A 12,359-nucleotide genomic window follows, 5' to 3' on the forward strand; every position below is an offset into this window, starting at 1 on the left:
CAAGCATTTTGCGTGGAAGCTGTTTACCTAGATAATAGACCCTGAAGGCTAAAGAGCATGTAAACAGATGCGTGGAGGGCTGTTCTCTGAGCGGGGCACACCCCAGTGTGGAGCAATGCATTGGGCAGCAGAAGGAAGATCTTCAGCCAAGTTGGATGGGAGTTGAACAGCACTGGGAGCCAAGACGCTATGATTTCAACATTTTCGACAAAGAAAATCTACCTTTTCTGGGGGAAATTTTTTTTTTTTTTTCCTCATGGCAAATGTTGATTTTGTGGAAATGACATTTTGTCAGAAAACTATTCGGATGGAAAATTCTGGATTGTCTTGAGTTGTGAGATATGTTCCCCGTCCGACGCCAGTTGAGACACCGTCCTTTGAAGAAGACTTCTGGTTGTTGCACTTCTGTTTAGTTGCTCTCAAACTGTGTCCACCCTTTCCCCCCTTCACCCCATCCTCCACACCCCCAAATAACCCTACTGTCAGATTGTGAAATGGTTGACATCCAACATCCCACCAGGACCAAAAATCAACATTTTTTTTCCACAGAGGATCACCATATCTTGCACCAGCAGCAAGAAACTGAGTTCCAGTTTAAAACCTAACTTACAAATATAAAAGCATACGAAGGGCTGTATGGATCAGACCAGTGGTCCATCTAGCCCAGTTACCTGTCCCTGCTGGTGGCAGAAGTGGATGCTGTGTAGAGAGAGCATTGAACTTAATATCTCCAGAGCAGGGGTAGGCAAGTATTTTGGCTTGAGGGCCGCTTTTCAACTTTTGGTGAGCTGTGGAGGGCCATGAGGGTAGCCCTGGCCCAGGGGTGATGTGTAGGGGCTGCACGTGGGTGCACATGCACTCCCTGAGTGTGGTGGTGAACCCCCTGGATAAAGGTGCCACCGACACCATCAGCAATGCCTGCAGGAGGTCGCTGCTCACCCCCCACCACCAACACCACCAGCGCCGTCTGCGAGCGGTTTGCGATTCCCAGTGGCCACCACCGACTCTGCTGGTGGCAGCTGCAGGAGCGACTTGCTCACCGCCGTGATCCTGCCGCCACCGTGTCGTCCCTCCCACCACCGCCAGGAGAACACGCTGTTCATGCCCCAGCCCCTTCACAGGTACCCAGCCATTTTGTCCACACCCTTCATGATTCCCTGGTCATTTTGTCTGCTCCCTTCATGATTGTATTAGACCTCTATCATATCCCCCCTCTGCCTTCTCCTTTCCAAACTACAGAGACCTAGCCCTGTTAGTCTCTCTTCATATAGCAACTGCTTCATACCCCGGATCGTTTTGGTTGCCCTTCTCTGTACCTTTTCCAATGCCATTACATCCTTTTTGCGATGTGGGGACCAGAGCTGCACACAATATGGGGCACACCATGGATTTGTATGACTGTATGATGATGATCTCTGTTTTGTTTTCAGTTCCCTTTTTAATGATGCCCAACATGAATTTTTTTACAGTACGGGTGGCCACAGTCTGGAACGGGCTTCCAAGAGAGGTGGTGCCGTCACCTAACCTGGCGGTCTTCAAGAGGAGGCTTGACAGTCACATGGCTGCGGTCATCTGACCTCGGTCCTCTTTCCTGCCTGGGGCAGGGGGTCGGACACGATGATCCGTTGGGTCCTGACTACAATCTATGAACATATTTTTGGCTTTTTTGGTCACTGCGTTGAGTTGATGTTTTTAGAGAACTCTCTACAATGAATCCACCGTCTCTCTTACGAATCATAACAGCTCATTCAGAGTCCAGCATTGGGTTTCATAGATTCATAGATGCTAGGGTCAGAAGGGACCTCAATAGATCATCGAGTCCGACCCCCTGCATAAGCAGGAAAGAGTGCTGGGCCTACATTACCCCAGCTAGATACACATCTAACCTTCGCTTGAAGACCCCCAGGGTAGGGGAGAGCACCACCTCCCTTGGGAGCCCGTTCCAGACCTTGGCCACTCGAACTGTGAAGAAGTTCCTCCTAATATCCAATCTAAATCTGCTCTCTTCTAGCTTGTGGCCATTATTTCTTGTAACCCCCGGGGGCGCCTTGGTGAATAAATACTCACCAATTCCCTTCTGTGCCCCCCTGATGAACTTATAGGCAGCCACCAGGTCGCCTCTCAACCTTCTCTTGCGGAGGCTGAAAAGGTCCAGTTTCTCTAGTCTCTCCTCGTAGGGCTTGGCCTGCAGGCCCTTAACCATACGAGTGGCCCTTCTCTGGACCCTCTCCAGATTATCCGCATCCTTCGTGAAGTGCGGCGCCCAGAATTGCACGCAGTACTCCAGCTGCGGTCTGACCAGCGCCCGATAGAGGGGAAGTATCACCTCCTTGGACCTATTTGTCATGCATCTGCTGATGCACGATAAAGTGCCATTGGCTTTTCTGATGGTTTTGTCACACTGCCGACTCATGTTCATCTTGGAGTCCACTAGGACTCCAAGATCCCTTTCCACTTCCGTGCCACCCAGCAGGTCATTTCCTAGGCTGTAGGTGTGCTGGACATTTTTCCTCCCTAGATGCAGCACTTTGCATTTCTCCTTGTTGAACTGCATTCTGTTGTTTTCCGCCCACTTGTCTAACCTGTCCAGGTCTGCCTGCAGCTGCTCCCTGCCCTCCGGCGTGTCCACTTCACCCCATAGCTTAGTGTCATCTGCAAACTTGGACAGAGTACATTTCACCCCCTCGTCCAAGTCGCTGATGAAGACATTAAAGAGTATCGGTCCAAGCACCGAGCCCTGCGGGACCCCACTGCCCACACCCTTCCAGGTCGAAACCGACCCATCCACCACGACTCTCTGGGTGCGACCCTCCAGCCAATTCTCCACCCACTGGACTGTGCGGTCATCCAAGTCACAGCCCCTTAACTTGTTCACCAGTATGGGGTGGGATACCGTATCAAAGGCCTTCCTGAAGTCCAAGTATACGACATCCACCCCTCCTCCTGCGTCGAGGCGTTTTGTGACCTGGTCATAAAAAGAGACTAGATTGGTCAGGCACGATCTGCCTGCCACGAACCCGTGCTGGTTTCCCCTCAGCATAATTTGTCCTGCCGGGCTCTCACAAATGTGAGTCTTGATGATTTTTTCAAAGATTTTGCCAAGGATGGAGGTGAGACTGACTGGCCTGTAGTTGCCCGGGTCCTCCTTCCTCCCCTTCTTGAAAATGGGAACCACATTGGCCCTTTTCCAGTCCTCCGGGACTTGACCCGTGCGCCACGAGCGTTCAAATATTCCCGCCAGTGGCTCTGCAATGATGTCGGCCAGTGCCTTCAGTACCCTCGGATGGAGCTCATCCGGGCCTGCCAACTTAAAGGCATCCAGTTCCTCCAAGTGACCCTGCACCACCTCAGGGTCCACGCATGGCAGTCTGGTGCCTTGCTGCTGCCTCCCTACACTCCCAGTGAGAGACTTGTCATGCCTCTCGCTTAGGAGCACTGAGGCGAAGAACTCGTTGAGGAGTTCAGCCTTGTCCCCTCTGTCCGTCACCACTTGTTTCTGCCCATTTAGCAGGGGTCCTATTCCTCCCTGGGCCTTCCTTTTACTCCCTATATATCTAAAAAACAATTTCTTATTGTCTTTTACTTGGGTTGCCATCCTCAGCTCCATGGTAGCTTTGGCCTGTCTAACTGCCTCCCTACAAGCACGAGCAGAAGAGGTATATTCCTCTTTGGTGATCTCTCGCTGTTTCCACTTTTTATGCGCTCCCCTTTTGGCCCTTAGTCTGCCCTGGATTTCTCTGGTCAGCCAGGGAAGCCTCCTGGCCCCTTTCCCTCTTTTACCTCGCACGGGGATCGTCTCGCTTTGTGCGAGAAGGATAGCTTCCTTAAGGCACAGCCACCCTTCTTGGGCTCCCATCGTTTCAAAACTACTACTCTGCAGTGCGTCCTTCACTAATCGCCTGAGTTCACTGAAATCAGCTTTCCTAAAGTCCAGCACGTTCACCCTACTGGTTACCTTACCCACTCGACGCCTTATGTTGAATTGTACTTTTAGGTGATCACTGTCCCCCAGATGGCTACCGATCTGTAGGTCCCCTACTATGTCATCCCCCGTTGCCAATACCAGATCCAGTAAGGCATTCCCCCTAGTGGGACCATGTACCTCCTGCGTCAGGTGGAGGTCCTGTACACAGGTTAGAGACCTGCGTGAGCGGTGGGACTTTGCTGTCTGTGTCTCCCAGCAGATGTCCGGGTAGTTTAGGTCCCCCATGACCACCGCCTCTTTAGCTTTTATGGTCTCCAAGAGTTGCCTCAGGAGCCCCAAATCTATTTCTTCCCCTTGATGTGGGGGTCTGTAGCAGACCCCTACCACCAAATCCTTTTCTCCTTGCCCCCCATGTAGCCTAACCCACAGTCCTTCTACTTCCTCATCCTTTGATTCTGTCTTGATGAGGGTTGATGTATATTGCTCCTTAACATAGAGCGCAACCCCTCCCCCCCCTTTTCCCCACTCTGTCCTTTCTGTACAATCTATAGCCCTCGATATGTACCGCCCAGTCGTGGGATGGATCCCACCAGGTTTCCGTCAGCCCCACTAAGTCGTAGTCGTTTAGCGCAACCAGGAGCGCTAGTTCATCCTGCTTGTTCCCCATGCTCCTAGCATTAGTATATAGGCACTTGAGCCCTGTGACTGGTGCTTTTGCTACCCCCTCGCTCCAAGTCCTAAAGGGCTTTTTGTCTCTAACCTTCCCGTTCCTTACCTGTGCCGTATTGCTGTCCACCCCCTGTCTTTCATGTTCCCAAGCTCTCTTTCTTCAGGCTGGGCTGTCCTTGTGGGTGCCACCTGGTTTGGTGGTCCACAGCTTCCCCCGCCCTCATCTTCCCCTCCCCCCGACGAGCCTAGTTTAAAGCCCGCCGGAGGAGATCCGCCAACCTGGAAGAAAACACACGCTTACCTTTGGGGGACAGGTGAAGCCCATCCCAGCTGAGCATGTCCCTCGTTGTAATGTGTGGGTCATTGTCCAGGAAGCCGAAGCCTGCCTCGAGACACCACTGCCGAAGCCGCCAGTTGGTCTCTCGGATGCAGTTCTCATGCCGTCTTCCGCGTCCGTTCACTGGTAGGATGGAAGAGAATACCACCTGTGCGCCGACTTCCCTCAGCACGCCGCCCAGAGCCTGGTAGTCCGCCATCAGGTGATCAGGGGTTCTCCTGGCTGCATCATTAGTACCCACATGGACAAGGACCATGGGGTAGTAATCGGTGGGCTTGATCCTGGCCTGGTTGGTAAAGGTGGATCCTAAAATGAAGCTGGCTTGTGTTAGAAATGGTAGGTGAACAAATGGAGACCACAGATATGACTGTTGCTTCTTCTTCGTTGTATCTCCAGTCTGCTCTATATGGTCTGCTCCCAGTTTTCTGCGTGGGCCATTGCTGCTGGTGTTGCCAGGTCTTGTCTGGTGCTTTGTGCTGCTCATTGCCTCATCCTCATCCTTTCTCCCCTGCTTGTTTTTCTTGTCCCTTGCCCAACACCATACACGTTAAGGTCTTTGGAGCATGAACCATCCTTGCTTTACATGCGCGTGGCGTATCAAGCATAACAGGGCACTGATGCCCAATTGGCAGTGTTAGGATATAGCTCTGCTTGCACGTCCTAGCCAGGATGAGCCAAACCCGCTCTGCCCACCCTCTCCTGCGCATATGCTCCAAGCCTGGAAACGCACACACCAGTGCAGCTGCTCTCAGTCTCCGGCAAACTTGAAAGCAGCTGCTGAGGATGACCCTGGAGCAATATGTTTTAATGTTTGGAGCCTGCAGGTGGTAGTAGGATAGGCAGATTAAGCTGGAGTACATTGTGGATGAGGCAGGTTGCCGCTGAAGGGTAGACATGCCTTGAGGCACTCCTGCAAAACACACGAAACAAGGGTGATTTTGTTTCTAGCCTCTGTGAGACGTGAGATATGGGATCCCCCATACACAAAGCAACACAGCGAAGAGATCTTAAGGGGTTTTTTTAAGCTTATTTTTTGTCCTCCAGGGCCTTTGTGCCATGCCTGCGGTGATGAAAGGCGTGAAGGTAAAGGCTGTGAAAAATGGTCACAATACAACATTGGGAACCACCTGAAAAACAATGGGAAAAAGCTACAGGAAGGTGTGACATAAAGGTTTTATTGGCAAGACTGTGGGAGGAGCCACATAACTCTTGCGGCGCTTCCCAGCACATGATTAATGCAACACTCACAAAACTGGGCACAGCCCAGGAGCAGAAACCAGAATTTTGCCACCTTTCCCAAAAGGAAATTCAACCTCGGTGCCCCATGCTAGTAGCTGGGGTCTTGTAGCTGAAACATGGGATAGGGACTTGGGAGATCTGGGAGGTTGTTCATCGTTTCGCTACAAATTTCCTATGTGATCCTGGGCGAATCCAGAGAAATAGGAGTAATTATTGCCATTGTGCTGGAACCAGTGAGAGCCCAGCAGACTTCTTCTGCATTTGCATGCAACTAATCAACAAGCACGTTTCCATGAGATGTATTGTCCATTCATAACGAGGAATCATGGCAGTGGAAGAATAGGTGTAACAAATAGATAATTGAGGTTTCCTATAACTGCCGTGTCTCTATTAAAACAACAGGATAATGAGAGGATTTGTAATTTTTGCACCCAAAGCTCATTAAAAACACCCGAGCGCAGGCATTGGAGGTGCCATTCATATTACTCACCCGACAAAATACGGATACTATAATTGCTCTGCCGTACAATAAAAATATGCTTAGCAAAAAGCGGCTCGAATTGCCAAAGTTATGAGGCTTTTAGCAAAATGGCTGGAAAATCATCAGGCTTCAGATGAACGGCTGAGATTTATGATGCTGGGAGGGGAAGGGATAAAAACCATCGCATTGCGTGAGAAGGATGTTGGTGTTTCTGCAAGACACCCGAGTGAAAATGGAAGCGGGGGGAGAGAAAAATAAGGCAAAACTAAGGTTGTGGGACAGGTACGTTGTTTTTTTTAAGACAGCCCTGGAGAGCTAAGGAGATTTGTTCAAGCAGGCTGAGCTCTTCAGTAGCCCCTGAAACAAAGACTGGGGTTTTCAAAGGACCCTGGAGGAGTTAAAATTACTGCTGGAAATCTCTGCTGCATATCCAAGCTGGAGTTAGCCCGGTGTTCAAAAGGGCTCAACCCGCCAAATCCCCTTGATCCCAAAGACTTCAGCGGGACTTGCTGAGTATCTTTATTTGGCTTCTTACATCTGAACCCAAGAGATTCAACCATGACGGACTAGGGAGAAGAGAGGAGGCCAAGAGAGGGCTGGGCAGGAGGTAGCGGGAGGGGGAGAGGCAGACAGTGCTTGCTCCAGGATTTTGGGGAGGGGAAGGGAGAGGAGACGGTAGGAACAGCAGCAGCCGAGGAGCCACGAGATGAATTCCCTGTGAACATCTGCATGTCCTGCCGGAGTAATTAACAGCTGCAGGGGATATTCGGCACTGGCTTTGTGTGTGGGGGGGGGGGGGTTTCTCCCCCTGCTTGTCAGATCCAGAGCCGGTGCGTGCGGATCAAGACATCCGTCATCTGTGCTTGTCTGGGCCGGTGGTGGGCTCTCATGATTGCAAAGCACGCGGAGCCGGCAGAAGGGGTGGGATGAGACCGACTGGCAGCCTGAGCAAAGGCGGGCTGCTGGGTTTTATTTTACGCTCGGCTCCGGCTTGTAGACTGGGGAATCCGAAACGGGCTGGGAAAAGCAGGGGAAGGGGCATGCAGTTGGCACGGCCCTTGGGTTTAGGCAGGCCTTTCCCTAGGGCATAGGACTGGTCGGAGCTCCTGGGTCTCCCTCGTGACCAGCATTGCTCATATAACCCCATCCAGAAATTCATCCCGTTTCACTTGAGCAGGAATATTTAATGCTTTGACCCTAGGGGGCATCGTGCTGCTATTTTTCCTCTCCTCCTGGCTCTTATTCATGCCAGACTCAGCACCGGGAGATTGCACCGTTACTCCCTCTTACTCTCGCTGTTACTCAGCGTCCCGAGGGAGTGAAACATAGTCATGCCGTAAAAGCCGTGGGGTTAAAAACAGGGCTGTCCGTCTTGCGTGGATCGAGTAGGATCCCAGTCGAGGGAGCGCCTGTCCTGGAGGGAAACCCTGTGTCGTGATCTGTATTTTTGCAAGAGCCCAGAGCCATGAGTTGATGGGCGTCACTGAGCAACCACAGCTGGCCGTAGAGTCGTAATATATTCTGGGGAATTTCTTGCCCTGTACGGCTGCAGGAATCGCCTATAATTTCTCAGTAGATGGGCGAGCCTGTTAACCCTTTGAGTCCTACCCCTTGCCTTCGGTCTCATCACTACCAGTAGGACGCTCCCGAGAGTGTGGCTGGAGGTGGGTTGGAGATGCGTACCTCAGATCTACTGACAAGGGGAGAAGCCAGGATTTAAACAGCATCAGATGCTGGATTCAGACAAGGCATAAGGCAAAACTTCTGTAAGGTCCCTTCCAGCCCCTGACGGCTATGCAACTATGATTGCTCAGAGGCAATATGTCCAGTGGATAGAGCATTATCCGCGTCTTGTTCCCCCCAACACCGGGGATGACCGTGGGCAGTGTGAGTTCTTTTGGGGCATGTACAGCGCCTTGCGCAGGGGAGGTCCTAGTCTTGTCTTGGGCCTACAGGCGCTAAACTAATGCAAACTGCGTATCTGTGCATTTCCGTCAGCGGTGTAATGTTCAGCCGTGGCATTTGAATGCCTTTTGCAGCAAATTCTCACTATTAAAAAAATAAATAAAAATGACCGCTGGACTATTTTGGCTCTGAATCCTTAGCAGGTGAGGGACAGAGTTAGGGTCAGCTTGGTTAGGTGCATATTTGCAGCTCACAATGATCATTTTGTGAAATCTGCTCACTAATATGCGAGGGTTACACCCGCCGGGGCCCAGGAGAGGGTGCTCCGTTTGCTCTCTCCCTGCGTCGTCACGGCTCAGTCTCTTCCCTCTCGTAGTGAAGAAGAACAGGAGAATGAATAATCAAGTCTGGAAGGAGAGGGAAAGCAACCGAGATCCACCCAACGAAAGCTTGCGAGACAGCGGGATTAAGAGCGGATCAACGCTAACACCACATAACTCCGCGCAACATTGCAATCCGGGCTTTCGGTTTTCGCACTTCTTTAACGCTCTGCGTCTCCAGCCCGGTATTTGCTGCCGGAGCTAGTCTAATCCGTGCGTCTGTACTTATTAAAAGGAAATTCCCCACCTTGTGGGTGTCGAGTTGCCGGGTATACTGTGTGCAGGTACTGCCTAATTAGCACAAATTGAACAGCGGGAAGGACAGCTACATTTTAATCAGCGAGCACGAGTATACAGTAGAAAACTTTTAATTACAGGGAAGGCTTAGAAGTCACGGCTGGCGGGTTCCACCTTTGCTCGCCGGTTCGCTGAAGAGCGCCGCTTGTAGTGTCAGGTAATGATTCGGCTCTTCCTTTGCTTGGAGGGGAGGAAAAAAACAGAAGGCCAAGCTCTTCAAGTATGCGCCGAGCATTTCCTAGCGGGAGAAGGAGAAATCAGGCTTCCACTCGCTATCCAGATGTTCCCATTAAAATCCGACCGTTTTCAAGAAAGCTGGGCTCGTGTGGAAAGACCGGGGCGCGGGGTTCAGAGCGGAAGAAAGCAAAAGTGGTCCCGTGTGAAACAAAGGCAGTTCCCTGCTTTGGCTTTTGTGTCGGGTGTTGTGAGACTCGTGGGTCGGATCCAGCTGATGTAAATCAGTGCAGCCCCACGGGGAGTCTGTGCAAGTCAAAGGCGCCGCGCTGGCTTACACCAGCTACGACTCTAGCCCTGAAATTTTAACAGATGCTAGGATTTCACTGACTCCTTTTATACCTCAGCAGATGACTTTTGCCCCCCGTTGTTATTACCAGTGACCTTCCAACATATAAGCACGTCTTTACTTTGAAACAGCAGGAGAGAAAACATATAAATTGTTTTTTTACCAGGAGCTTTCCGAGTTGCATCTTTAGGGTCTTAGACATTGCCTGTGAGCGGCTTAAAATATACCTCTGAATCCCTCCCTGCATTTATTGAATTGTTTAAATAATATCCCGCTAGCAGAGCTGTAGCTTGCATTGACCCTGCTGCTCAGGGCAGAGGTTCAGAAATTGGCCGGTGGGAGTGAAGGCGTCACGTCTCGCTGCCTCTTTGACTTCGGCGTGCCGGATGGAGCGTGCCGCCTCGGTTGCATGGGATTCGGTGAGCACGTAAGAGCTGATGGACCTGAGCTGTTTGTCCGCGACAGGCCTATTGCGCTGAAGAGCAGCCCATTCCTGAGGATAATTTGCTCCTTACAGTCAAGTTATCCCATGTGGAAGGAGTTTAGAGCACCAGCAGGGAGCACGGTCAAATCGGGGCATCCTGTCCCATGAGCCCGTCCATTGGCTGATTCAGTAGATAAGCCAAGGGCTGGCTTGCATCCCTGCCACTCCCAAGGTGCACCGCTCTGACTTCATGCCACTGGAGCATGCACATCGACCTGCGTCTCCTCACCCGCTGTAGGTGATTACCTAGAGAGCCACATTCACTCTCTCCTGCCCCATAGCCCCAGCTTCTATAGAAGAGACTCTCTCCAGTTTCCACATCCTTTCTGTAACGGGCCCACAGCTGGACACAGGACTCCAGATGTGGCCTCCCCCAGAGGGGAAGCATCACGTCCCTCCGTCTGTGGGCACCGCTCCTCCCGATGCAGCCCGGGATGCCAGTAGCCTTCGTGGCACCACGGGCGCGCTGCTGGCTCCTGTTCAGCTTCTTGCCCCCTGCCACCCCACTATTGCTGCATGACTTCACGCTGGTTAGGTGCAAGTGCTCCTTCTGGGACTTAAAAAAAACAAGCTTTCCTTGGCTTAGAGGGTCTTGCTCCTTTGCTTAGGGTCAGACTTATTTGACATCAAGAAGGAATTTAGGCTCACCATCAGAGCAGTGCAAACTGTGAGTTTTGTTTTTTAGCGGGGACGGTTGCCTTCTGTAGTGGGAGGCCTGGTCCTCTTCCCTGGATCTCTTAAGCATATTTAACAATTACTCTCTGTCCTTGCAATGGCAAGACATTGACAGTGCCCTCCTTCGTCAGGCCCTTCCAGCCCTGCTTTTCTATGATCCTACAATCCGCCCCTGCCGTTAGGGAAGTGACAAGGACAATCGCCGAGCAGAAACAAAACCGGGGAGTGTATTTCTCTTCAGAAACACGATGGTGCGGTGGTTAAATTTTCTTGGGATCGCTAGTTCCCTGGGGATTTAAAAAAGAAAATGTTTCCATCCTCTTGAAACAAACAAAAAATAAAAATAAAAAAAAATCCCAGGAACTAGAAAACCCAGGGGAGGGGTTTTTGGTGGCGCTGAGGTTGAGTTTGAAAACCAGATGTCTTTTTCCTAACCCAGAAATAACAGAGGGGAAAATGTACAGCTGCATTAGATGGACGTATTGGGGCAATACAGGCCCACACTGTTGTTGGTCCTCTTATGCTGTAGCAAAACCATCAGTTCAAAAAAAGAAGGCTGCGTTCAGGCCCTTTCAAAGGGTCCCAAGAAACCAGGTCCATTTTGAACTATTTGGCATGAAAACTGACCTGCTTTGCTGAGCAGAGCTAGCAGGTGGGCTAAGTAAGATTGCCCCTCGCGTCTGGTTACGGCCACGTGCTCTGGGCGAGTCGTAGCTCAGCCCTGCTCAAATTGGAGCTTTCCACTTTCCCGTCAAACACACATTGCTGCAGCGTGGTCGATGGCCGGGCGCTGTTCATCTACCCCCCGCTTGCTATGGAGTGAGACGCAGAGCTGAGCGGGCGACCCGAGCACCTCCTCTGCAGCTAGCAAGAACGATGCTGGCATGAAGCATTAGAAATAAATGGCTAGGAAAAGCGAAGAGTCGGCATGTGGGCTGTACAAGCAAACTGCGCCTGGACAAGGGGTAAGTGATAGCGTTTGGTCTAAGACCAGGTTCATCCTATGCTTTTACATGGCCGTTTGCATCCACGCAGCTGCAAACGCCCTGTGGGGTTACAGAAAATGCCTCCCGGTTAGATTCAGGAAAAACCCTCCGAGTGAGATTGTATCCTGGCCTCTGAAGCCTGGGAGCACACTAGAGCGATTGTGAGCGTCCACCCAGGGACAGCACGAAGGGTCTCGCCATATTAAAATAGGCTGCGAGGCAGACGTTTGGGACCACTCAGGCACGTTCCTGAGCCACCCACCCTGCCTGGTTTGTGGGCCTGGACACCAGTGGGTAGGGCCCATCTCTCAGCCACCTTCCAGGGGTCAGTCCACCCCGTATCAGCATAGCCTCAGGCACATGGGCAGCACAGACTATGGTGTGTACTGGGTAACACCATCTTTATGCTCCTCTGATCCTGGGATCCCCCAACGTAATCCGGACAGCCCCAGAGACCT

The sequence above is a fragment of the Crocodylus siamensis genome, chromosome 7, assembly GCF_052110815.1.
Source record: "Crocodylus siamensis isolate JL-2025a chromosome 7, ASM5211081v1, whole genome shotgun sequence".
NCBI classification, from domain to species: Eukaryota; Metazoa; Chordata; order Crocodylia; family Crocodylidae; genus Crocodylus; species Crocodylus siamensis.